Raw genomic sequence first — 25,548 nt, 5'->3', positions numbered from 1 at the left:
CCTGGTCGCCATGCTGATGGAGTTGACCCTCACAGCAACCTCCCTCCAAGATCGTTGATAAGCCTTCTGATTTGGCCTCTTGCCATTATCCGGATACAGGACCTCTCGACGGTGTTCAACTGCAGCCACCAAGTGGTCCAGAGCCTCAGTGCTGAAGCGCTCTGCTCTCTGCCTAACCTTCTCCATAATGAACAAGTTTGTACCACCAGACAAGGGTGAGCGCCGAATCTGAGGCATTGGGTGTTGAAGCTCAGTCTGACTGACCCACCCCTTTAAGAGCCGGCCGGCGCCTGTAGGTCTCGTGCTTTCCCATAATTGAGTTCACCTGCGCTGCGCCCGTCCGCGTCGAAATTGAGTAGCGCCTGACCTTTTGCGCCTTAAGAGCACCGTGCAACGGCTGATTTAGCGCCTCAATCCCCTTTGGGGGCGATGCAACCCAATATCGCGCCAGGCGGCGATAACTTTCGTCTGGCTATAAACTTTGCGCATCGCCAGTTCTAACGCCTCAAGCGGGGCTATACCCAATTTCTAGGCCAATGAGTTTAAATTAGCAAGAAATATAAAAACAGACTGTAAGAGCTTCTAGTATGTAAAAAGAACGAGAGTAGCTAAAGCAAGTGTTGGTCCATTAGAGGCTGAGACAGGAGAAACGATATTGGGGAACAAGGAAATGGCAGAGACTTTAAACACTTTTTTTGTGTCTGTCTTCACAGTAGAAGACACAAAAAGTATACCAAAAATAGTGAGGAACCAAGGGGCTACTGAGAGTGAGGAACTTAAATTAATTAATATCAGTAGAGAAAAAAGTACTTGAGAAACTAATGGGACTAAAAGCCAACAAAACCCCTGGACCTGATGGCCTACATCCGAGGGTCCTAAAAGAGGAGGCCACGGAGATAGTGGATGCATTGGTTTTGATCTTCCAAAATTCGCTAGATTCAGGAATGGTCCCAGCAGATTGGAAGGTTGTAAATGTGACCCCGCTATTCAAGAAAGGAGGGAGAGAGACTACAGACCAGTTAGCCTGACATCAGTTGTCGGGAAAATGCTGGAATCCATTATTAAGGAAGTGGTATTAGGGTACTTAGAAAATCATAATATGATTAGGCAGAGTCAACATGGTTTTATGAAAGGTAAATTGTGTTTGACAAATTTATTAGCGTTTTTTGAGGATGTAACTAGCAGGGTAGATAAAGGGGAACCAGTGGATGTAGTATATTTGGATTTCTGCAAGGCATCAATAAGGTGCTACATAACATAGAAACATAGAAGATAGGAGCAGGAGTCGGCCATTCGGCCCCTCGAGCCTGCTCCACCAATCAATGCGATCATGGCTGATCATCCAAATTCAGTACCCGGTCCCTGCTTTCTCCCCATACCCCTTGATCCCTTTAGCCTTGAGAAATATATCCAACTCCTTCTTGAATATATTTAATGAATTGGCCTCTACTGCCTTCTGTGGTAGAGAATTCCACAGGTTCACCACTCTCTGGGTGAAGAAATTCCTCCTCATTTCTGTCCTAAATGGCCTACCCCTTATCATTAGACTGTGACCCCTGGTTCTGGACTCCCCGACCATCGGGAACATCCTTCCAGCATCTAGTCTGTCTAGTCCTGTTAGAAATTTATAAGTTTCAATGAGATCCCCTCTCATTCTTCTAAACTCCAGCGAGTACAAGCCCAATCGATCCAATTTCTCCTCATACGTCATTCCTGCCATCCCAGGTATCAGCCTGGTGAATCTTCGCTGAACTCCTTCCATGGCAAGAACATCCTACCTCAGATAAGGCGACCAAAGCTGCACACAATACTCAAGATGTGGTCTCACCAAGGCCCTGTCGAACTGCAGCAAGACATCCTTGTTCCTGTACTCAAACCCTCTCGCTACGAAGGTCAACATACCATTTGCCTTCTTAACCGCCTGCTGCACCTGCATGCTTACCTTCAGCGACTGGTGCACAAGGACACCCAGGTCTCGTTGCACTTCCCCTTCTCCCAATCTATTGCCATTCAGATAATAATCTGCCTTCCTGTTTTTGCTATCCACGTTATATTGCATCTGCCATACATCTGCCCAATCACCCAACCTGTCCAAATCATCCTGGAGTTTCTCGGCATCCCCCTCACAGCATACACGCCCACCCAGCTTTGTCGTCTGCAAATTTGGAGATATTACATCTAGTTCCCTTGTCTAGATCATTAATATATATTGTGAATAGCTGGGGTCCAAGGACCGATCCCTGCGGTACCCCACTAGTCACTGCCTGCCACTCGGAAAAAGACCCGTTTATTCCAACTCTTTGCTTTCTGTCTGCCAACCAGTTCTCTATCCAAGTCAGTACTTTGCCCCCAATCCCATGTGCCTTAACTTTACACGCTAATCGCTTATGCAGGACCTTATCGAAAGCCTTATCCAAGAGGTTGTTGAACAAGATAAGGGCACATGCGGTTGGAGGTAATGTATTGGCATGGATAGAGGATTGGTTAACAGACAGAAAAGAGAGTTGGGATAAATGGGTCATTTTCAGATTGGCAGGCTGTAACCAGTGAGGTGCCGTAAGGATCAGTGCCTCAGCTATTTACAATTTATATTAATGACTTGGATGAAGGGACTGATTGCAATGTTTCCAATGCAAGTTTGCTGCTGATACAAAGCTAGGTGGGACAGTAAGCTGTGAGGAGAACACAACGAGTCTGCAAAGGGATATAGATAGACTAAGTGAGTGGGCAAAAAGGTGGCAGATTGAGTATAATGTGGGGAAATGTGAGGTTATTCACTTTGGTAGGACGAACAGAAAAATAGAATATTTTTTAAATGGTGGTAAACTATTAAATGTTGGTGTCCAGAGAGATTTAGGGGTCCTCGTACAAGAAACACAGAGAGTTAGCATGCAGGTACAGCAAGCAATTAGGAAGGCAAATGGCATGTTGGCCTTTATTGCAAGAGGATTGGAGTACAAGAGTAAGGAAGTCTTGCTCCAATTGTACAGGGCCTTGGTGAGACCACACCTGGAGTACTGTGCACAGTTTTGGTCTCCTTATCTAAGGAAGGATATACTTGCCTTGGAGGCGGTGCAACGAAGGTTCACTAGATTGATTCCTGGGCTGAGAGGGCTGTCCTATGATGAGAGATTGTGTAGAATGGGCCTATACTCTCTGGAGTTTAGAAGAATGAGAGGTGATCTCATTAAAACATACAAGATTCTGAGGGGGATTGACAGGGTAGATGCTGAGTGGCTGTTTCCCCTGGCTGGAGAGTCTAGAACTTGGGGCCATAGTCTCAGGATAAGAGGGTCGGCAATTTAAGACAGAGATCAGGAGAAATGTCTTCACTCAGAGGGTTGTAAATCTTTGGAATTCTCTGCCCCAAAGTGCTGTGGATGCTCAGTCGTTGAGTATATTCAAGGCTGAGATGGTTCGATATTTGGACTCCAGAGGAATCAAGGGATATGGAGATAGGGCAGGAAAGTGGAGATGAGGTAGAAGATCAGCCATGATCTTATTGAATGGTGGAGCAGGCTCGAGGGGCCGAATGGCCCACTCCTGCTCCTGATTCTTATGTTCTTATGTAAAACAGAAATCAGAGGGTTGGAGTTAAGGGAAGTTTGTTGCCATCTTTCCATCCATTCCGCTGCCTGGCCCTTGACTCCACACGGCCTGACCTTTGACTCCACACGGCCTGACGGTGGTCATCTTGTAGACCGTACATATTACAGACACAGTGCCCCAGTGGTGGAGGGGATGGATATCGAGTCCTGTGGCAGGGGCTCTGATGGATTTCTCTGTCCCGTGTGTTTTGAGGCATCGCTAGTTGCATTTTTCACCTCTTTCCACTTTAAAAAAAAAATCTTTTTGCCAGTTTATTAAAGCCATTAAAAACTTCCCAGATAAGTCACACAAAAAAATGAGGCCTTGTATGTTTCTGTCAGAATGACAGGCCTGAACTCGAGTTAGAAATCACAGTTAGAAAACATTCAACAATTAAACCAGACTGGGCGGGGCCCGAGGTGTGAGTTAGGAATGGTAAAGTGGAGGCTAATGTCCTTTGCACCAGGGCTGAGGACCCGGGCACTCAGGTTTCTGTATAATTTATTTATTAATTTTGTTTAATGCCCAATATTGCAGGGCAGTGTCCTCGGCCCAACCATCTTCAGCTACTTCATCAATGATCTTCCCTCCATCATAATGTCAGAAGTGAGGATGTTCGCTGATGATTGCACAGTGTTCAGTTCCATTCGCAACTCCTCAGATAATGAAGCAGTCCATGCCCGCATGCAGCAAGACCTGGATGACATTCAGGCTTGGGCTGATAAGTGGCAGGTAACATTCATGTCACACAAGTGCCAGGCAATGACTATCTCCAACAAGCGAGAGTCTAATCACCGCCCCTTGACATTCAATGGCATTACCATCGCTGAATCCCCCACCATCAACATCCTGGGGGTCACCATTGGCCAGAAACTGAACTGGACCAGCCACATAAATACTGTGGCAACAAGAGCAGTTCAGAGGCTGGGTATTCTGTGACGAGCGTCTCACCTCCTGACTCCCCAAAGCCTTTCCACCATCGACAAGGCACAAGTAAGGAGTGTGATAGAATACTCTCCACTTGCCTGGAAGAGTGCAGCTGCAACAACACTCAAGAAGCTCGACACCATCCAGGACAAAGCAGCCCACTTGATTGGTACCCAATTCACCACCTTAAACCTTCACTCCCTCCACCACCGGCGTACCATGGCTGCAGTGTGTACCATCTACAAGATGCACTGCGGCAACTCGCTGAGGCTTCTTCGACAACACCTCCCAAACCCGCGACCTCTACCACCTGAAGGACGAGGGCAGCAGGCACAGGGGAACACCACCACCTCCAGGTTCCCCTCCAAGTCACACACGATCCTGAGTTGGAAGTATATCGCTGTTCCTTCATCGTCGCTGGGTCAAAATACTGGAACTCCCTCCCTAACAGCACTGTGGGAGTACCTTCACCACACGGACTGCAGCGGTTCAAGAAGGCGGCTCACCACCACCTTCTCAAGGCCAATTAGGGATGGGTAATAAATGCTGGCCTTGCCAGTGACGCCCACGTCCCAGGAACGAATCTAAAAGAAAATCTCAAGCAGACTGGTGAGTCATCTTGCCATCCAGCGGAGGTGAGGTTCCCCAATGGAGGGCTTTCTACGCGGGAGTCCTTCCCTGCACCATTGGGGATCTGGGGTGGAGACTGTTACAGGGAGCTGTCGTGCGCAACAGTTTTTAAGCTACTTTCCGACTCCAAGGCCAGGCGTGTTTATTGCAGCCTAGAGGAGTCCATGGGCCGTGTATATATTCAGTGTGAGAGGTTCCAGCCCCTGTATAGTTACCTGAAGGGGCTGCTCCTCAACTCTTGATTACACTTTAGCCCCACGCTCCTAATCTTTGCCTGCCCGGTGTGGAGGGGGGTGGGTAAGTCAGAGGATCTTCTCTTGGACCTGCCTTTGGGCCTGGTGAAAACAGCAATTTGTAGGTCCAGGATGGACGGGGCCCATTGGGGGGTCACTCTGGCTGCCTGCCTCTCTCCCGTGGTCTTGTCCCTGCCCGGGTGGCCCTGGTGATGGAGCAGGCGGTGTCCACCGGTTCACTTGATACCTTCCTCGACCGGTGGGCACCTCAGGTTAAAGAGGCGATAATCGATCCTCACAATCACATTGTGATGTAATTATTATTTGTGAGTGTCGCTGTATTGTACACAGTTATTATTCATAGAATAGATTCATAGAAACTTACAGCACAGAAGGAGGCCATTCGGCCCGTCGTGCCTGTGCCGGCTCTTTGAAAGAGTCGTCGTGTTTAGTCCCACATCCTCACTTTTTGTCCACAACCCTGTCAGTTGCTCCAGTTCCCGTCCAACTCTGCTTTACAATTATTAACGGAATCAGCTTCCACCATCTTTTCAGGTCGAGCGTACCCGATCCCCACAACTCTCTGAGTGGAAACATTTCTCCTCATCTCTCCTCTAGATCTTCTGACAATATTTTTGAATCTTTGACCTCTAGTTATTGACCCACTCACCAGAGGGAATGTTTCTTTCCCGATTTATTCTGTCAAAATCTCTCACCATCTTGAAAACCTCGATTCAGTCACCACTGAGCCTTCTCTGTAACAAGGAGGACAGTCCGAACTTTTCCAAACTCTCCTCATAACTGAAGTCCCTCATCCCGGGTAACATCCTGGTAAACCTCCTCTGGGCCCTTTCTAAGGCCTTTACACCTTTCCTCAAGTGTGGGGCCCAGAATTGTCCACAACACTCCAGCTGAGGCCTAACCTGTGATTTATGAAGTTCCAGCATCATCTCTTTGCTTTTACATTCTATTCCTCTGTTTATAAACCCAAGTAACCGGTTATTGGTTGTTTAATATCTGTGGGGCACTGGGGCACTTGTCTTAATGGGTTTTGCTCCCATCTGGTGTCACTGGGGCAACTTAGAGTCACCCCTACAGCTGGCGAAAAATGGCCCAAACTCAATCGGACGACAAATAAATGAATTTTCTCTTCACCAATTCGGGGTTTCAATTCTTTACCTGGAATTTGCGATGCGGTAGAATGGGCCCCATCAATGACAACCCGATCCTAATGCGCCGGCTGATCACTGGACTGGGCTCTGAGCATGTGCAGTGCGAGTGGTGGAGACGGACTGAGGCGAGTGTCCTCCTTGGAGGGGAACCAGGCAAAGAGTGCGAGTGTCCTCCTTGGAGGGGAACCAGGTAAAGAGGGTGAGTGTCCTCCTTGGAAGGGAACCAGGCAAAGTGGACGTGTGTCCTCCTTGGAGGGAAACCAGGTAAAGAGGACGAGTGTACTCCTTGGAGGGAAACCAGGTAAAGAGGACGAGTGTCCTCCTTGGAGGGGAACCAGGTAAAGAGGGCGAGTGTCGTCCTTGGAGGGGAACCAGGTAAAGAGGGTGAGTGTCCTCCTTGGAGGGGAACCAGGTAAAGAGGGCAAGTGTCTTCCTTGGAGAGGAACCAAGTAAAGAGGGCGTGTCTCCTCCTTGGAGGGGAACCAAGTAAAGAGGCTGAGTGTCCTCCTTGGAGGGGAACCAGACAAAGATGGCGCCTGTCCTCCTTGGAGGGGAACCAGGTAAAGAGGGCAAGTGTCCTCATTGGAGGGGAACCAGGTAAAGAGGGCGAGAGTCCTCCTTGGAGGGGAACCAGGTAAAGAGGGCGAGTGTCCTCCTTGGAGGGGAACCAGGGAAAAAGGGTGAGTGACCTCGTTGGAGGGAACCAGGCAAAGAGGACGAGCGTCCTCCTTGGAGGGAAACCTACCCTCAAAAAACAGTGAAATATCTTGAAATTTAAATGTGTCCATTCCCATTGTTTGGATATTGATGAGCAGCAATAGCAGATTTTTTTCTATTTTGAATATAAATACAAAAGCTCCACCAGACATGTTGAACTACTAGTTATTTAATCAGGGCTGCAGCTGCTGAAAGGTTGACTGTACTGAGGTTTGTGGCCAGAGCTGGCAGACGTGTTGTTCTGAGGTCTGATGTCTCACACCTGAAGAGTCTGTTTATGTCGTGTTGTAATGACCTTTTTCTGTTGCCTGGTGTCAGAAATAGAAATCAAAGGGAGATGATTCCCCACTCTGTTAATGAACTCTTTGACACATTATATAATATATATCTCCAACTTTGACTAGTATATTCTGTCTGAAAAAAACCACCCCCAGTCACTGACACCAATCTCCTCCTGTCTGATAAAAACCAACCCCAGTCACTGACATCAATCACCTCCTGTCTGATATAAACCAGCCCCAGTCACTGGCACCAATCTCCTCCTGTCTGATATAAACCAACCCCACAGTCACTAACACCAATCTCCTCCTGTCTGATATAAACCAACCCCACAGTCACTGACACCAATCTCCCCCTGTCTGATATAAACCAACCCCACAGTCACTGACACCAATCTCCTCCTGTCTGATATAAACCAACCTCACAGTCACTGACACCAATCTCCCCCTGTCTGATATAAACCAACCCCACAGTCACTGACACCAATCTCCTCCTGCTTGACATAAACTGACCCCACAGTCACTGACACCAATCTCCTCCTGTCTGATATAAACCAGCCCCACAGTCACTGACACCAATCTCCTCCTGTCTGATATAAACCAACCCCACAGTCACTGACACCAATCTCCTCCTGTCTGTAATTAACCAAACCCAGTCACTGACACCAATCTCCTCCTGTCTGATATAAACCAGCCCTACTGTCCCCGACACCAATCTCCTCCTGTCTGAGATAAACCAACCCCACAATCACTGACATCAATCTCCTCCTGTCTGATATAAACCAACCCCACTGTCACCAATCTCCTCCTGTCTGCTATATACCAATCCCACAGTCACTGACACCAATCTCCTCCTGTCTGATATAAACCAACCCCACAGACACTGACACAAATCTCCTCCTGTCTGATATAAACCAACCCGACAGACACAGACACCAATCTCCTCCTGTCTGATATAAACCAACCCCACAGTCACTGACACCAATCTCCTCCTGTCTGATATAAACCAACACCACAGTCACTGACACCAATCTCCTCCTGTCTGATATAAACCAACCTCACAGTCACTGACACCAATCTCCCCCTGTCTGATATAAACCAACCCCACAGTCACTGACACCAATCTCCTCCTGCTTGACATAAACTGACCCCACAGTCACTGACACCAATCTCCTCCTGTCTGATATAAACCAGCCCCACAGTCACTGACACCAATCTCCTCCTGTCTGATATAAACCAACCCCACAGTCACTGACACCAATCTCCTCCTGTCTGTAATTAACCAAACCCAGTCACTGACACCAATCTCCTCCTGTCTGATATAAACCAGCCCTACTGTCCCCGACACCAATCTCCTCCTGTCTGAGATAAACCAACCCCACAATCACTGACATCAATCTCCTCCTGTCTGATATAAACCAACCCCACTGTCACCAATCTCCTCCTGTCTGCTATATACCAATCCCACAGTCACTGACACCAATCTCCTCCTGTCTGATATAAACCAACCCCACAGACACTGACACCAATCTCCTCCTGTCTGATATAAACCAACCCCACAGACACTGACACCAATCTCCTCCTGTCTGATATAAACCAACCCCACAATCACTGACATCAATTTCCTCCTGTCTGATATAAACCAACCCCACAGTCACTGACACCAATCTCCTCCTGTCTGATATAAACCAACCCCACAGACACTGACACCAATCTCCTCCTGTCTGATATAAACCAACCGCACAATCACTGACACCAATCTCCTCCTGTCTGATATAAACCAGCCCCACAGTCACTGACATCAATCTCCTCCTGTCTGATATAAACCAACCCCACAGTCACTGAGACCAATCTCCTCCTGTCTGATATAAACCAACCCCACAGTCACTGACACTAATCTCCCCCTGTCTGATATAAACCAACCCCACAGACCCAGAAAGATTAATCTCAGCTGTTACTTAGATTGGACTTGTCTCCCTTCCCGTGCCGAGGGGATTGCTGTACCAGACGGGAGGGGCAACATTTGGGGACTCTCGATTCGCCACCAATTCCCATTCCCCTTCATTCTGGTGGATAATGGAGGTGCCACTGTGTGTAATGTGCAAGTCAGTAAGAATTGTCAGCGAGGATTAATCAGCCCTTTCTAATTGGCGCTGTTATTCAGTGGAACCTTTCAGACAATAAATTGTAAATTTTGTACCAACGATTAATTTAGGATTGAAGTAAAAGTTCATAATTTTATTGTGAACTAATTTCTGATGGGAATTCCTGAATTAAGGGAAAAGATCACAGACAGCGGTTCTTAAAGGGACACTGCAGCCCCGAGAACACAATCAGCTATATATCCAGAATATTAAACTCCAGCCCAGTTATAGGGATATTAACATCACCAGAAAGAAACCCCAACTGTCAGAATGAACATGGTTTAGTCCTGGATGTGATTAACAGCAGCAATAAGAGCAGACTCCAACCCCTGCAGTCACATGTGAACTCGCTGGTGTGTCACCAGGTGGGATGACTGAGTAAATCCCTTCCCACACACGGGGCAGGTGAACGGCCTCTCCCCAGTGTGAACTCACTTGTGTTCAATGAGGTTGGATGAGTGCCTGAACTTCTTCCCACAATGAGAGCAACTGAATGGCCTCTCCCCAGTGTGAACACGCTGGTGTGTCAGCAGGTGGGATGATTTTGTGAATTCCTTTCCACACTCGGAGCAGGTGAACGGCCTCTCCCCAGTGTGAGTGCGTCGATGTGTTAGCAAATCCTTTGTGCTTTTAAAGCTCTTCTCACAGTCAGAACATTTAAAAGGTCTGTTATCAGTATGAACAAGTTGGTGTTCAGTGAGGTGGGATGAATAAATGAATCCCTTCCCACACATGGAGCAGGTGAACAGCCTCTCCCCAGTGTGAGTGCTTCGGTGTGTCAGAAGGCTGGATGACTGAGTGAATCCCTTCCCACACACAGGACATGGGAAAGGTCTCTCACCACTGTGAACTCGCTGGTGTCTCAGTAGATGTCTTGTGGTTTTAAAGATTTTCTCACATTCAGAACATTTAAAAGGTCTCTCATCAGTATGAACAATTTGGTGTACAGTGAGGGTGGTTAAAGAAGTGAATCCCTTCCCACAGACAGTGCAGGTGAACGGCCTCTCCCCAGTGTGAACTCGCTGGTGTGTCAGAAGGGTGGATGAACGAGTGAATCCCTTCCCACAGACGGTTCAGGTGAACGGCCTCACCCCGGTGTGACTGCATTGGTGTTCAATGAGGTTGTGTGATTGTCTGAACACCTTCCCACAGTGAGAACAACTGAACTGTCTCTCAGTGTGAACGAAGCAAGTGAACGGCCTCTCCCCAGTGTGAGTACTTTGGTGTGTCAGCAGACTGGATGACTGATTGAATCCCTTCCCACACGTGGAGCAGGTGAACGGTCTCTCTCCAGTGTGACTGCGTCGATGAGTTCCCAGCTGGGATGGGTAATTGAATCCCTTCTCACAGTCCCCACATTTCCAAGCTTTCTCCATGGTGTGGGTGTCCTTGTGTCTCTCCAGGTTGGATGATCAGTTGAAGCCTCGTCCACACACACAGAACATGTGTACGGTTTCTCCCCGCTGTGAACGGTGCAATGTTTTTTCAGGCTGTGTAACTGGTTAAAGCTCTTTCCACAGTCAGTGCACTGGAACACTCTCACTCAGGTGTGTGTATCTCGGTGCTTTTATAGTCACACTGATGTTTGAAATCTTTTCCCACAGACAGAACAGACAAACATTTATCCTTCCACATTCAAAGGCTGATGATATTCCCTGTAAAAGCAGTTTACAAAAGACATCACTAAGTTCAGGATAAAACTGCAGAACAGATAATTCTAGTTTCTATGGAATATTCTTTCCTCTCTTATTACATAGAATTACATAGATTGCAGCACAGAAACAGGCCATTCGGCCCAACTGGTCCATGCGGTGTTTATACTCCACATGAGCCTCCTCCCATCTCTCTTCATCTCACCCTATCAGCATCTCCTTCTATTCCTTTCTCCCATATGTTTATCCAGCTTCCCCTTAAATACATCCATGCTCTTCGCCTCAACTACTCCCTGTGGCAGCAAGTTCCACATTATCAGCACTCTCTGGGTGAAGGAGTTTAAACTAAATACAATAAGTTGAGAGGGGAAGTGAAGATGAAAATCACATCTGCAAAGAGAACATGAGAGTAGAATGGCGGTTAACATAAAAGGGAACCCAAAAATCTTCTACCGGCATGTAAACAGTAAGCGGGTAGTAAGAGGCTGGGTGGGGCCTATTAGAGACAAAGAAGGTGAGATATGCTTAGAGGCGCAGGGCAAGGCTAGAATACTCAATGAGTACTTTGTATCGGTGTTTACTAAGGAGGTGGATGCTGACAAAAAATCATTAGAAGTGAAAATGGTAGAAGCAATGGAAGGGGTGAAAATTGATAGGCAGGATGCACTAGAAAGGCAGGGTATGCTTAGAGTGGTCAAGTCGCCTGGTCCAAATGGCTTGCATCCCAGGTTGCTAAATTGGGGGAGGAGATAGCAGAAGGGTTTGCCATAATTTTCCAATTTTTCCTAGATGTGGGGGAGGTGCCTGGTGATTGGAAAGTGGCAAATGTGACACCATTGTGTAGGGACAATCCTAGTAACTACAGGCCGGTCAGTTTAACATCAGTGGTGGGTAGAGTTTTAGAAACAATAATCAAGGTAAAAATGAACGGGCATTTGGAGAGATTTATGCTAATTAAGGATAGCCAACACAGGTTTGTAAAAGGAAGATCGTGTTTGACTAATCTAATTGAATTTTTTGATGAAGTAACAGAGTGGATTGATGAAGGGAATGCAATGGATGTTGTCTACATGGATTTTCGGAAGGTGTCTGAAAGTACCACATAAAAGGCTGGTTAACAAAATTGAGGCTCAAGGAATAGGTGGGTCAGTGGCAGCTTGGATAAGGAATTGGCTTAAGGACAGAAAACAGCGAGTTGTGGTAAATGGCTGTTTTTCAGACTGGAGAATGGTAGACAGTGGTGTTCCCCAAGGGTCAGTACTGGGGCCGATGACACCAAACTTGGGGGTGTGGCAAACAGTGAGGATGATACCAATCGACTGCAACAGGACATAGAAAGGCTAGAAGAATGGGCAGACAAGTGGCAGATGGAGTTTAATACAGAGAAGTGTGAGGTGATGCATTTTGGCAGAAGGAACAGGGAGAGGCAATATACACTTAATGGCAGTTTTAAAGAGTGTGCAGGGACAGAGGGACCTGGGAGTTAATGTGCATAGGTCCCTGAAGGTGGCAGGACATATTGAGAGAGTGGTTAGCAAAGCATATGGGATCTTGGGCTTCATAAATAGAGGTATTGAGTACAAAAGTAGAGAAGTTATGCTGAACCTTTATAAAGCGCTGGTTCGGCCACAACTGGAGTATTGCGTCCAGTTCTGGTCACCACACTTTAAGAAGGATGTGAAGGCCCTTGAGAGGGTGCAGAGGAGATTTACCAGAATGGTTCCGAGGATGGGGGATCTTAGCTACAAGGACAGGTTGGAGAAGCTAGATTTGTTTTCATTAGAGCAAAGGAGGTTAAGGGGTGATTTGATAGAGGTGTACAAGATTATGACAGGTTTGGATAGGCAAGATGGAGAAAAGCTGTTCCCACTACTTGATGGTACAAGGACCAGGGGACACAGATTTAAGGTTTTGGGCAATAGATACAGGGGGTATGTGAGGAAAAACTTTTTTACACAGCGAGTGGCGAGGACCTGGAATTCGCTGCTGACGGACGTGGAGGAAGTGAAGACACTCAACGTTTTCAAGGGGAGACTGGATAGGCACTTGAGGGAAATAAACTTGCAGGGCTACGGGGATAGAGCGGGGGAATGGGACTGACTGGATTGCTCTGCAGAGAGCCAGCATGGACTGGATGGGCCAAATGGCCTTCTTCTGTGCCGTTATGACTCTAAATAGGTCTTTGCCAATGAGCACTGCTGCCTCTTTTGTGCATTTCCTGGCGAGGCTAAACAGTTGATATTTTCTGATCAAGAAGAGCTGAGCTCGGCAGCATTAGTCTTGTTTTGCCTCCTTTGGAGACCAGGTGTACGAGCAGAGTGAGCGCAGCCTTCACAGCAACCGCAATAAAATTGTTACAGTTGTGAAGGAACATTCTGTCAGTGCACTGGACCACAAACAAAGTACATGTGTCAATTAATGTCTGACTGCAATACTGTGACATTTTAAAGGTGCTATATAAAGGTAAGTTGTTGTTGTTGGTGTGAGTTTGTGGTGTGTAAATGCTGCCCTTCTCACAGCCTGTAAAAGGAGTTTACAAAAGCCATCACTGTGAGTCCAGGATAGAAATTGACAAGATTCTCTCCTCCTGGTTCCTGGCCAAGGGGGCCGCGCATTCGCCCTGCTGCCCCCCTGAGCCTCTCAAGATGGCGGCCGTTAACTCGGGCCTGTCACCGGAAGAAAGCCCCGCAGCTGCCGCCCCGCTCGGGGCAAACGCCTGGCCCGGAGGCTCTTGTTCGGGGTCTGAGGCCCACCCCGGGTGAGTGTGAAGCGGATAATGTTGAGTGTTTTAATAATGGGGCCTGGGGCCGCACTCAGGGTGTGAGCAGCCCGTGTCCCCCCAGGGTTCATGAACCTGCTCCCTGAGCTCGGGGTGTGAGCAGCCCGCGTCCCCCCGGGGTTCATGAACCCGCTCCCTGAGCTCGGGGCGTGAGCGTCCCGCGTCCCCCCGGGGTTCATGAACCCGCTCCCTGAGCTTGGGGTGTGAGCGTCCCGCGTCCCCCCGGGGTTCATGAACCCGCTCCCTGAGCTCGGGGCGTGAGCGTCCCGCGTCCCCCCGGGGTTCATGAACCCGCTCCTTGAGCTCGGGGTGTGAGCGGCCCGCGTCCCCCCGGGGTTCATGAACCCGCTCCCTGAGCTCGGGGTGTGAGCGGCCCGCGTCCCCCCGGGGTTCATGAACCCGCTCCTTGAGCTCGGGGTGTGAGCGGCCCACGTCCCCCCGGGGTTCATGAACCCGCTCCTTGAGCTCGGGGTGTGAGCGGCCCGCGTCCCCCCGGGGTTCATGAACCCACTCCCTGAGCTCGGGGTGTGAGCAGCCCGCGTCCCCCCGGGGTTCATGAACCCGCTCCCTGAGCTCGGGGTGTGAGCAGCCCGCGTCCCCCCGGGGTTCATGAACCCGCTCCCTGAGCTCGGGGTGTGAGCAGCCCGCGTCCCCCCAGGGTTCATGAACCCGCTCCCTGAGCTCGGGGTGTGAGCGGCCAGCGTCCCCCCCGGGGTTCATGAACCCGCTCCCTGAGCTCGGGGTGTGAGCGGCCCGTGTCCCCCCCGGGGTTCATGAACCCGCTCCCTGAGCTCGGGGTGTGAGCAGCCCGCGTCCCCCCGGGGTTCATTTTTTTTTTTTTTCTACCATTACATTCATTGACCAATTATGGACAGCAATATAAATACAACAATAAATTTTACAGGTAAATCAATAATATTTACAGTACAAACTGCAACTATTTAATATAAACCAAGAATCCGTACACGCCAGTCCAACTGGCATCGTCCATCATTCAGTCATTCATTCCTCCATTCGTCCGTTCGTTTGCTCAAGCATAAGTTCCATTGTGCATGACTGCATACATGTGTGCCATTTCTATCAGCGTGCATGCGTGCGTGCGTTCATCCGTCCGGCAGGCCTCATGCTCACCGAGTGACCCCCCGTCCTGGGGAGCGGGCCCTTCATTTGGTCGAACGTAAGTTCCATTGTGTATGCATGCGTGCATGCATATATTTGTATCCGCATGCGTGCGTTCATTAGAGCGTTCGTTCGTTCGATTAAGGAAGGCTTTAACACTAAATAACACCACAATATACAAAGTCCCACAACCGTATCAAAAAATCACTTAAGACTTCAAGTAAACTACTTTTAACCAGAACCCGAAACTTCTTAAAAAAAAACAAGTAATACCAGTTCAACGCCAGTCCTAATGGCACTCTAATAACTCCTCGTCTTCACTTGATGTTATCCAACCATATAATGTCATAATCCTTATCCACAGTCTTCAACCTTTCCACAGAAAAGAAGCCGACCACTTTCTCAAATCCCGGAAAAGAGGAAAACGAGTCCTCAAATTTCCTTCTTCTTGCTGTTATCACTCACAGGACCCATCCATCAAGACATTCATTATTCCTTGCTGATGTACCTTGTTTTGTCTTTTATTTTCCTTTTTTCCTTTTATCCCATTCTCTTTTCCCATCTTATGGCTGTTCAAGCACCATACTATAGATAGGAACAGCCAGTGACTGTGGGGTTGGTTTATATCAGACAGGAGGAGATTGGTGTCAGTGACTGTGGGGTTGATTTATATCAGACAGGAGGAGATTGGTGTCAGTGACTGTGGGGTTGATTTATATCAGACAGGAGGAGTTTGGTGTCAGTGACTGTGGGGTTAGTTTATATCAGACAGGAGGAGAATGGTGTCAGTGACTGTGGGGCTGGTTTATATCAGACAGGAGGAGAATGGTGTCAGTGACTGTGGGGTTGGTTTATATCAGACAGGAGGAGATTGGTGTCAGTGACTGTGGGGCTGGTTTATATCAGACAGGAGGTGTAGTGTATGTACCCGTCTACCTTTAAGGGAACTATTGAATGTAACCGTTCACCTTTAAGAGGACTACTTTCGGGTGGCACTAGTTGTTTCGCTTCTGTATACTGTAATACCGATAGTGACCACACCAGTATATAAGTGTTGTGGCATGATTGCTGGGGCAGATTCGCCCGGACCTTCGAATAGTAAAGACCTGTTTGTTTGTTACTTCTGAAGTCTGTGTATTTATTAACTGCACAACCCACAGACTTTACAGTGGCGAGGAGTCCGATCGTACCCTGCGGCAAGATTACCAAAAGCAACGAAGAGCGTCGAAGAGAGACAACCGCCCTCGTCGTGCTACCAAAAGAAAACACGAGGCTGCAACAACAGAAAGCAGGAAGACTAACAACAAAAGCTGTATCAGCAACAGGCACTGACTACCCTTCTGCCACGGTGCGGAGTGAGCCGACCAGCAAGAAACAAGGCGGCCGAAGAGACTGTGAGTAGGGGAAGGTGCAGAAGTATCCGGAGGATAAGGGCAGAGCACTCGACCTCGGTCGAGGGGGAGCTGTGCCGGCCAAAAGTTGGGTCCAACGGCGTCGGGTGACAGCCGGACCGCGATCGGCGGGAAAAATCCGGGCAGCGACCGCAGCCACGAAGCGCTGAGTCTGCGAGTAGGCGCGGGAAGAGAAACCCAGCCGCAGCCGGGGAGGGAAACACCGGTCTGCGAGAGGGCTGGGGAGGTGAACGGCACGGTGGCATAGTGGTTAGCACTGTTGCCTCACAGCGCCAGGGACCCGGGTTCAAATCCGGCCTCAGGTGACTGTCTGTGTGGAGTTTGCACATTCTCCCCGTGTTTGCGTGGGTTTCCTCCGGGTGCTCCGGTTTCCTCCCACAGTCCAAAGATGTGCGGGTTAGGTTGATTGGCCATGATAAAAAAAATTGGCCCTTAGTGTTAGGGGGGATTAAATACGTGGGGTTACGGGGATAGGGCTTGGGTGGGATGGCTGTCGGTGTAGGGACCGGGTGCTAGGGTTTGGATGATCAGCCATGATCTCGTTGAATGGCGGAGCAGGCTCGAAGGGCCGAATGGCCTACTCCTGCTCCTATCTTCTATGTTTCTATGAACCGTGTGGGTGAGAGCCGGGTGCGGAGAGAGAGACTGCGAGGAGCCAGTCCAGCGGCTGAGCTGTTCTCCACCAACGGGGTACTCAGAGCCGGCAAAACTGTACGTGCGGGAGTGAGAGAGAGACACAGCCGAAAACGGGGTGAGAGACTGCACGAGAGCCAGTCCAGCGGCTGAACTGTCCTCCGTTAACGGGGTGTACCCAGCGCCGGTAGAGCCGTGCGGGCGGGAGGAAAAGACAGAGCCGAGTAAGGGGAGCTGTGCGGAAGCCAGCCCAGCGGCTGAACCTGTCCGCTGTGGGGAAAGCGTACCCCTTCCACCAGGGAAGAAACGCGGGAAGCCGCCATTAGGCGGGGAAGACGATTGAAGTGGGCGGGGCGAGAAGGAAAGAGCGGGAAACCGCCATTTTCGCGGGAAAACCGCCATCTTAGAAATAAACAAATAAATAAGAATACTTGAAGAAATACTTGTGTTGTACCCAAGGAAAGAAAGATGCCTAAGCGGGCGGACATCAACGAGTTCAATTCGGAGATAGAAGACTGGGCCACGTACGTAGAACGTATTGAGATACATTGTAAGGCTAACAAAATAGCTAAGGAGGAAAAAGCTTTAACCTTACTTAACATGATGGGTGCGAAAACATTCGGGGTGTTGAAGAATCTTCTCTCACCAGCTAAACCGGCAGATCAGACTTTCGATGATATTGTAGCAGTGCTGAAGGATCACTTGAACCCCACACTGTTGATGCTGGCTGAACGATTCAAATTCTACGCAAGAACGCAGAGGAAAGACGAAAGCAATGCGGAATACTTGGTCGAACTGCGTAGGCTAGCGAAATACTGCAAGTTTGGAGGGAATCTGACAGAGGCACTGCGTGACAAGTTCGTATGCGGATTGTCCAAAGAAGGAACGCAGAAGCGACTACTGGAAGAAAACGACCTCACACTGGACAGGGCTGTCCTCATAGCTGCATCGCATGAAGCCGCAGCGAAAGGAACAGTGGAAATGCAGCTAAAGGCGGTGGCACTAGGGGTGGACCAAATTACTTCGAGCACAACAAAATGCTACCGTTGTGGGAAGACAACACACGACCAGAATCAATGCTGGGGTAAAAACCAAGAATGCAGGAAATGTGGCAAGATCGGGCACATAGCTAAGGTATGCCGGTCAGGAGCAACGTACAACAATAAGAAGTCACCACAAAAATGGTGCGGGAAGGTACAAGAGGTGACTAAGAAGAGTCTGAGGGAACAGAAGTCGGTCTCACACTCCAAATGCAAAGGACTGGACAGTCTGAGAATTCACAACGTGAGCAATGATGCTGACCGACAAACTATCTGGATAACGCTACAGATTGCAAAGGTCCAAGTAAAAATGGAAGTGGACACCGGATCGGCGTTGACGGTCATGAATAAGCATGACTATAAGAAATTTTTCAAACATATTCCACTACGGGATACGAAACTAGTACTACAGACACACACGGGGCACAAAGTATTCCCCATCGGAATGATAGAAGTCAAGGTGAGATACAAGGATAAAGATCATCACCGGTTGGACCTGTATGTATCGCCTGAGGGAGGACCACCACTTCTGGGACGGGAGTGGATCTGAAAAATAAAATTGGACTGGCAGTCACTAAACACCATGACGGTGGATTCCGAAAAAGAGGATGTCAAACCTGAACGGTTGTCCAGAATATTGGACGAAGCTAAGGAGGTATTCCAGCAGGGACTGGGAACACTGCGAGGTATTAAAGCAAAGGTTAAGATTGCAGAAAATGCAAGCCCAAAGTTTTTTAAGGCCAGATCAGTACCTTACGCAATACGACCAGCTGTGGAGGCAGAACTGGAAGAACTTGAACGATCAGGGGTTCTGTCAAAAGTGGACTGGAGTGAGTGGGCCACGCCCATTGTTCCCGTCATGAAGTCCTCACCGAGTAATAAGCCAGGGGGACAGGGGAAGGTCCGTATCTGCTTCACACGGTACAATACCCGCTTCCGCGGATTGAAGATATCTTTGCTTCGTTGGCTGGAGGGAAACATTTCACGAAAATAGATCTGGCTCAAGCATATCTACAGATAGAGGTCGAGGAAGAGTCACGCCAGTACCTCACCATCAACACTCACAGAGGCTTGTATCGCTACAATAGACTGGTCTTTGGGGTAGCTTCGGCGCCAGCAATTTGGCAGAGGGCCATGGAACAGGTGTTACAAGGAATTCCAAGCACGCAGTGCTACTTAGATGACATTTTAATCACGGGAAAAGATGAGGAAGAACACCTCACGAATTTGAAACTGGTACTCACCAGGTTGAAGGAGTATGGCCTTCGGGTTAATCGCAAGAAGTGTGAGTTCTTCCAAAAACGGATCTCATACTGCGGTCATGTCATTGACCGAGAGGGACTGCATAAGTCACCCGAAAAGATAGAAGCGGTTGTGAAGGCCCCCGCTCCAGGAAACGTATCTCAGTTAAGATCATTCTTGGGGTTGATTAATTACTATCACAAGTTTCTGCCGAATTTATCCACGGTACTGCATCCGCTGAATGACCTGTTGCGGAAAGAAACACCATGGAAGTGGAGTGAAGAATGCAAAAAGGCTTTTCGCAGGAGCAAGGAGTTGATTACCTCTGAAGAAGTGTTGGCTCATTTCAACCCAGCATTACCCCTTCGTCTAGCTTGCGATGCTTCCCCGTACGGAATTGGGGCAGTACTCTCGCACAGGCTACCAAATGGCTCGGAAAGGCCAGTGGCTTTCGCGTCCCGATCATTGACACCCGCGGAGCGAAATTACGCCCAAATAGTTAGGGAGGCCCTCAGTCTTGTGCGGGGCGTGAAGAAATTCAACCATTACCTACAATGTAAAAAGTTCACATTGCTGACAGACCACCAGCCGTTGGTGTCCATATTCAACCCAAATAAGGCCGTTTCCACCATGACAGCACAAAGGTTACAAAGGTGGTCCGTGTTACTTGGGGCACACCAATACGAAATTGAGTACAAAAGGTCTAAACAGCATGGAAATGCTGATGGGTTGTCACGCTTGCCATTGCCAATGGTAGAAGAAGCGAGTATAGTGGACCCAGTAGAGTTGTTCCATTCATCCATAGTGGAGTGTCTACCGATAACAAACTCAATGATTGAGAATGAGACAAGGAATGACCCGACTCTTTCACGAGTCTATGATGGAACGGTGGAGGGATGGCCAGCACAGAGCGACCCAACACTGCAAGCATTTGCACAGAGGAAAGAACAACTGTCAGTGTGTCGAGGAACCCTGATGTGTGGATCTAGAGTGGTGATTCCACCCAAACTCCAAAAGAAGGTGCTAAAGGAGCTGCACGAAGGACATCTGGGGGGAGTAAAGATGAAAAATCTAGCAAGAGCGTTTGTGTGGTGGCCAGGCATTGATGGAGACATAGAGGAGATCACGAAGAACTGCCTAGGATGTCAGAGGGTTCAGAACGCGCCACCCCAGGCTCCTCTGCATCCATGGGAGTGGCCCTCATCGCCTTGGCAAAGAGTACACATCGACTTTGCTGGTCCATTTATGGGCTCGATGTTTCTAATAGCGGTGGATGCCCACTCCAAGTGGCCGGAAGTAATTAAGATGACCACCACCACGACGGAAAAAACATCGCAGTGTTAAGGACTATGTTTGCTCGGAATGGCCTGCCGGAACAGATCTGTTCTGATAATGGACCACAATTTGTGTCCGAAGAATTCAAGAAATTCTTAAAGAGCAATGGGGTTAAACATTACACGTCAGCCCCATACCATCCCGCCTCCAATGGATTGGCTGAAAGGTTTGTCCAGACCTTCAAGAAGGCCGTAAAGGCCATGAGTAATGAAAATATAAGTCTGCAACATAAGGTGGATAGCTTTTTGTTGGCATACCGAAATGCGACACATGCGGTCACAAATCAAACTCCCGCAATGATGTTCTGTAATAGACGCCTAAGATGCCGGCTGGATTTACTAAAACCAAACGTCAGAAGAGACGTAGAGAACCGGCAATTCCAGGTCATGAACGACAGGGTCACTAGATCTTTCCAGATCGGTCAACGAGTTTTGGCCCGGGACTACCGTACTGAGAAATGGCAGCCTGGAACTATTGGGAAAAGGCTGGGGCCATTGATGTACACCGTGGACATTGGAGACAATATAATAAGGCGCCATGTTGACCAAATCATCGGGTCCGCCACAAAGGGGCCACCGACTTCACCACCTTATCCGGGTAATGTTGAAACTGAGATACCCAGAACACCTACTTCCGATCTAGTGATACTGGAGTCAGCTGAACGTGACACGGCTTTTCAAGCCGAATCGACCTTGCCAGAAGTACCTCCTAGCCCGCCTGAAATGATGACACCACTGCGGCGTTATCCTGACAGAATCCGGAAACCCCCGGAAAGACTGAATCTATGAATTGTCTTACATAAACCTGTATATATGTTAGAATGTATGTTCACTATGGACTTAGTAAGTAATAAGCTAAAAAGGGAGGATTGTAGTGTATGTACCCGTCTACCTTTAAGGGAACTATTGAATGTAACTGTTCACCTTTAAGAGGACTACTTTCGGGTGGCACCAGTTGTTTGGCTTCTGTATACTGTAATACCGATAGTGACCACACCAGTATATAAGTGTTGTGGCATGATTGCTGGGGCAGATTCGCCCGGACCTTCGAATAGTAAAGACCTGTTTGTTTGTTACTTCTGAAGTCTGTGTATTTATTAACTGCACAACCCACAGACTTTACAGGAGGAGATTGGTGTCAGTGACTGTGGGGCTGGTTTATATCAGACAGGAGGAGATTGGTGTCAGTGACTGTGGGGTTGGTTTATATCAGACAGGAGGAGATTGGTGTCAGTGACTGTGGGGTTGGTTTATATCAGACAGGAAGAGATTGGTGTCAGTGACTGTGGGGTTGGTTTATATCAGATAGGAGGAGATTGGTGTCAGTGACTGGGGTTGGTTTATATCAGACAGGAGGAGATTGGTGTCAGTGACTGGGGTTGGTTTATATCAGACAGGAGGAGATTGGTGTCAGTGACTGTGGGGCAGGTTTATATCAGACAGGAGGAGATTGGTGTCAGTGACTGTGGGACTGGTTTATATCAGACAGGAGGAGAATGGTGTCAGTGACTGGGGTTGGTTTATATCAGACAGGAGGAGATTGGTGTCAGTGACTGTGGGGCTGGTTTATATCAGACAGGAGGAGATTGGTGTCAGTGACTGTGGGGCTGGTTTATATCAGACAGGAGGAGATTGGTGTCAGTGACTGTGGGGTTGGTTTATATCAGACAGGAGGAGATTGGTGTCAGTGACTGTGGGATTGGTTTATATCAGACAGGAAGAGATTGGTGTCAGTGACTGTGGGGTTGGTTTATATCAGATAGGAGGAGATTGGTGTCAGTGACTGGGGTTGGTTTATATCAGACAGGAGGAGATTGGTGTCAGTGACTGGGGTTGGTTTATATCAGACAGGAGGAGATTGGTGTCAGTGACTGTGGGGCAGGTTTATATCAGACAGGAGGAGATTGGTGTCAGTGACTGTGGGGCAGGTTTATATCAGACAGGAGGAGATTGGTGTCAGTGACTGTGGGACTGGTTTATATCAGACAGGAGGAGATTGGTGTCAGTGACTGTGGGGTTGGTTTATATCAGACAGGAGGAGATTGGTGTCAGTGACTGAGGGGTTGTTTTATATCACACAGAATATACTAGTCAGAGTTGGAGATATATATTATATAATGTGTCAAAGAATTGATTAACAGAATGGGGAAGCATCTCCCTTTGATTTCTATTTCTGACACCAGGCAACAGAAAAAGGTCATTACAACACGACATAAACAGACTCTTCAGGTGTGAGACATCAGACTTCAGAACAACACGTCTGCCAGCTCTGGCCACAAACCTCAGTACAGTCAACCTTTCAGCAGCTGCAGCCCTGATTAAATAACTAGTAGTTTAACATGTCTAGTAGAGCTTTTGTATTTATATTCAAAATAGGAAAAAATCTGCTGTTGCTGCTCATCAATATTCAAACAATGGGAATGGACACATTTAAATTCCAAGATATTTCACTGTTTTTTGAGGGTAGGTTTCCCTCCAAGGAGGACGCTCGTCCTCTTTGCCTGGTTCCCCTCCAAGGAGGTCACTCGCCCTCTTTACCTAGTTCCCCTCCAAGGAGGACACTCGCCCTCTTTGCCTGGTTTCCCTCCAAGGAGGACACTCGCCCTCTTTACCTGGTTCCCCTCCAAGGTGAACACTCGCCCTCTTTGGCTGGTTCCCCTCCAAGGAGGACACACGCACTCTTTACCTGGTTCCTCTTCAAGGTGGACACTCGCCCTTCTTTACCTGGTTCCCCTCCAAGGAGGAGACTCGCCCTCTTTGGCTGGTTCCCCTCCAAGGAGGACACTCGCCCTCTTTACCTGGTTCCTGTCCAAGGTGGACACTCACCCTCTTTACCTTATTCCCCTCCAAGGAGGACACTTGCCCTCTTTACGTAGTTCCCCTCCAAGGAGGACTCTCGCCCTCTTTACCTGGTTCCACTCCAAGGAGGACACTCGCCCTCTTTACCTGGTTCCCCTCCAAGGAAGACACTCACCCTCTTTACCTGGTTCCTTTCCAAGGTGGACACTCGCCCTCTTTACCTGGTTCCCCTCCAAGGAGGACACTCGCCCTTTTTACCTGGCTCCTCTCCAAGGAGGACACCCGCCCACTTTACCTGGTTCCCCTCCAAGGAGGACACTCGCCCTCTTTACCTGGTTCCCCTCAAAGGAGGACACTCGCCCTCTTTGTCTGGTTCCCCTCCAAGGAGGACACTCACCCTCTTTACTTGGTTCCCCTCCAAGGAGGACACACGCCCTCTTTACTTGGTTCCCCTTCAAGGAGGACACACGCCCTCTTTACCTGGTTCCCCACCAAGGACGACACTCGCCCTCTTTACCTGGTTCCCCTCCAAGGAGGACACTCATCCTCTTTACCTGGTTCCCCTCCAAGGAGGACACTCATCCTCTTTACCTGGTTCCCCTCCAAGGAGGACACTCATCCTCTTTACCTGGTTCCCCACCAAGGAGGACACACGCCCTCATTACCTGGTTCCTCTCCAAGGTGGACACTCGCCCTCTTTACCTGGTTCCCCTCCAAGGAGGACACTCGCCCTCTTTGCCTGGTTCCCCTCCAAGGAGGACACACGCCTCAGTCCATCTCCACCACTCACACTGCACATGCTCAGAGCCCACTCTCGTGATGAGCCGGCGCACTTGGATCGGGTTGTCATTGATGGGGCCCATTCTACCGCATCGCAATTTCCGGGTAAAGAATTGAAACCCCGAATTGGTGAAGAGAAAATTCATTTATTTGTCGTCCGATTTTGATTGGGCCATTTCTCACCACCTGTAGTGGTGAGTCTAAGTTGCCCCAGTGACACCAGACGGGAGCAAAGCCCATTCAGGCAAGTACCCCAGTGATATTAAACAAACAATAACCGGTTACTTGGGTTTATAAACAGAGGAATAGAATATAAAAGCAAAGAGATGATGCTGGAACTTCATAAATCACAGGTTAGGCCTCAGCTGGAGTGTTGTGGACAATTCTGGGCCCCACACTTGAGGAAAGGTGTAAAGGCCTTAGAAAGGGCCCAGAGGAGGTTTACCAGGATGTTACCCGGGATGAGGGACTTCAGTTATGAGGAGAGGTTGGAAAAGTTCGGACTGTCCTCCTTGTTACAGAGAAGGTTCAGAGGTGACTTAATAGAGGTTTTCAAGATGGTGCGAGATTTAGATAGAATAAATAGGGAAAGAAACATTCCCTCTGGTGAGTGGGTCAATAACTAGAGGTCAAAGATTCAAAAATATTGTCAAAAGATCTAGAGGAGAGATGAGGAGAAATGTTTCCACTCAGAGAGTTGTGGGGATCTGGAACGCTCGACCTGAAAAGATGGTGGAAGCTGATTCCGTTAATAATTGTAAAGCAGAGTTGGACGGAAACTGGAGCAACTGACAGGGTTACGGACAAAAAGTGAGGATGTGGGACTAAACACAATGACTCTTTCAAAGAGCCGGCACAGGCACGACGGGCCGAATGGCCTCCTTTAGTGCTGTAAGGCTCTATGAAAAACCCGCGGGTTCACTTTTCACTCCGGCCCGAATCTCAACAAAGCGCCAATCCCCGGGACAGACAGGAAGTGAGTCAGGGAGCGCCTGTAAATGGAGGAGAAATGGTGACTGGTCAGGGAGCATTTGCAAATGGAGGAGAAATGGTGACTGGTCAGGGAGTG

General features: G+C 48.8%; 2 pseudogenes across 1 annotated transcript in view; one reads left to right on the top strand and one right to left on the bottom strand.

Moving 5' to 3' along the window:
- The window catches only part of LOC147118681 (uncharacterized), a 109,384-nt pseudogene that overhangs the window by 81,632 nt on the left and 2,204 nt on the right, over positions 1–25,548 (top strand).
- LOC147118680 (uncharacterized) overlaps positions 9,756–25,548 on the bottom strand; it is a 96,733-nt pseudogene continuing 80,940 nt past the window's right edge. The window contains exons 4-5 of the transcript XR_015077937.1: positions 10,876–11,055; positions 9,756–10,761 (exon numbers count right to left, since the gene is read on the bottom strand). The product of XR_015077937.1 is annotated as an uncharacterized LOC147118680 (transcript). The remainder of the gene's footprint in view (positions 10,762–10,875; positions 11,056–25,548) is intronic.

Source organism: Somniosus microcephalus, chromosome 4, assembly GCF_052327205.1.
Source record: "Somniosus microcephalus isolate GS21.2 chromosome 4, FLI_Smic_1.0, whole genome shotgun sequence".
NCBI lineage: Eukaryota > Metazoa > Chordata > Chondrichthyes > Squaliformes > Somniosidae > Somniosus > Somniosus microcephalus.
This window is presented reverse-complemented; position numbering and strand designations above follow the sequence as displayed.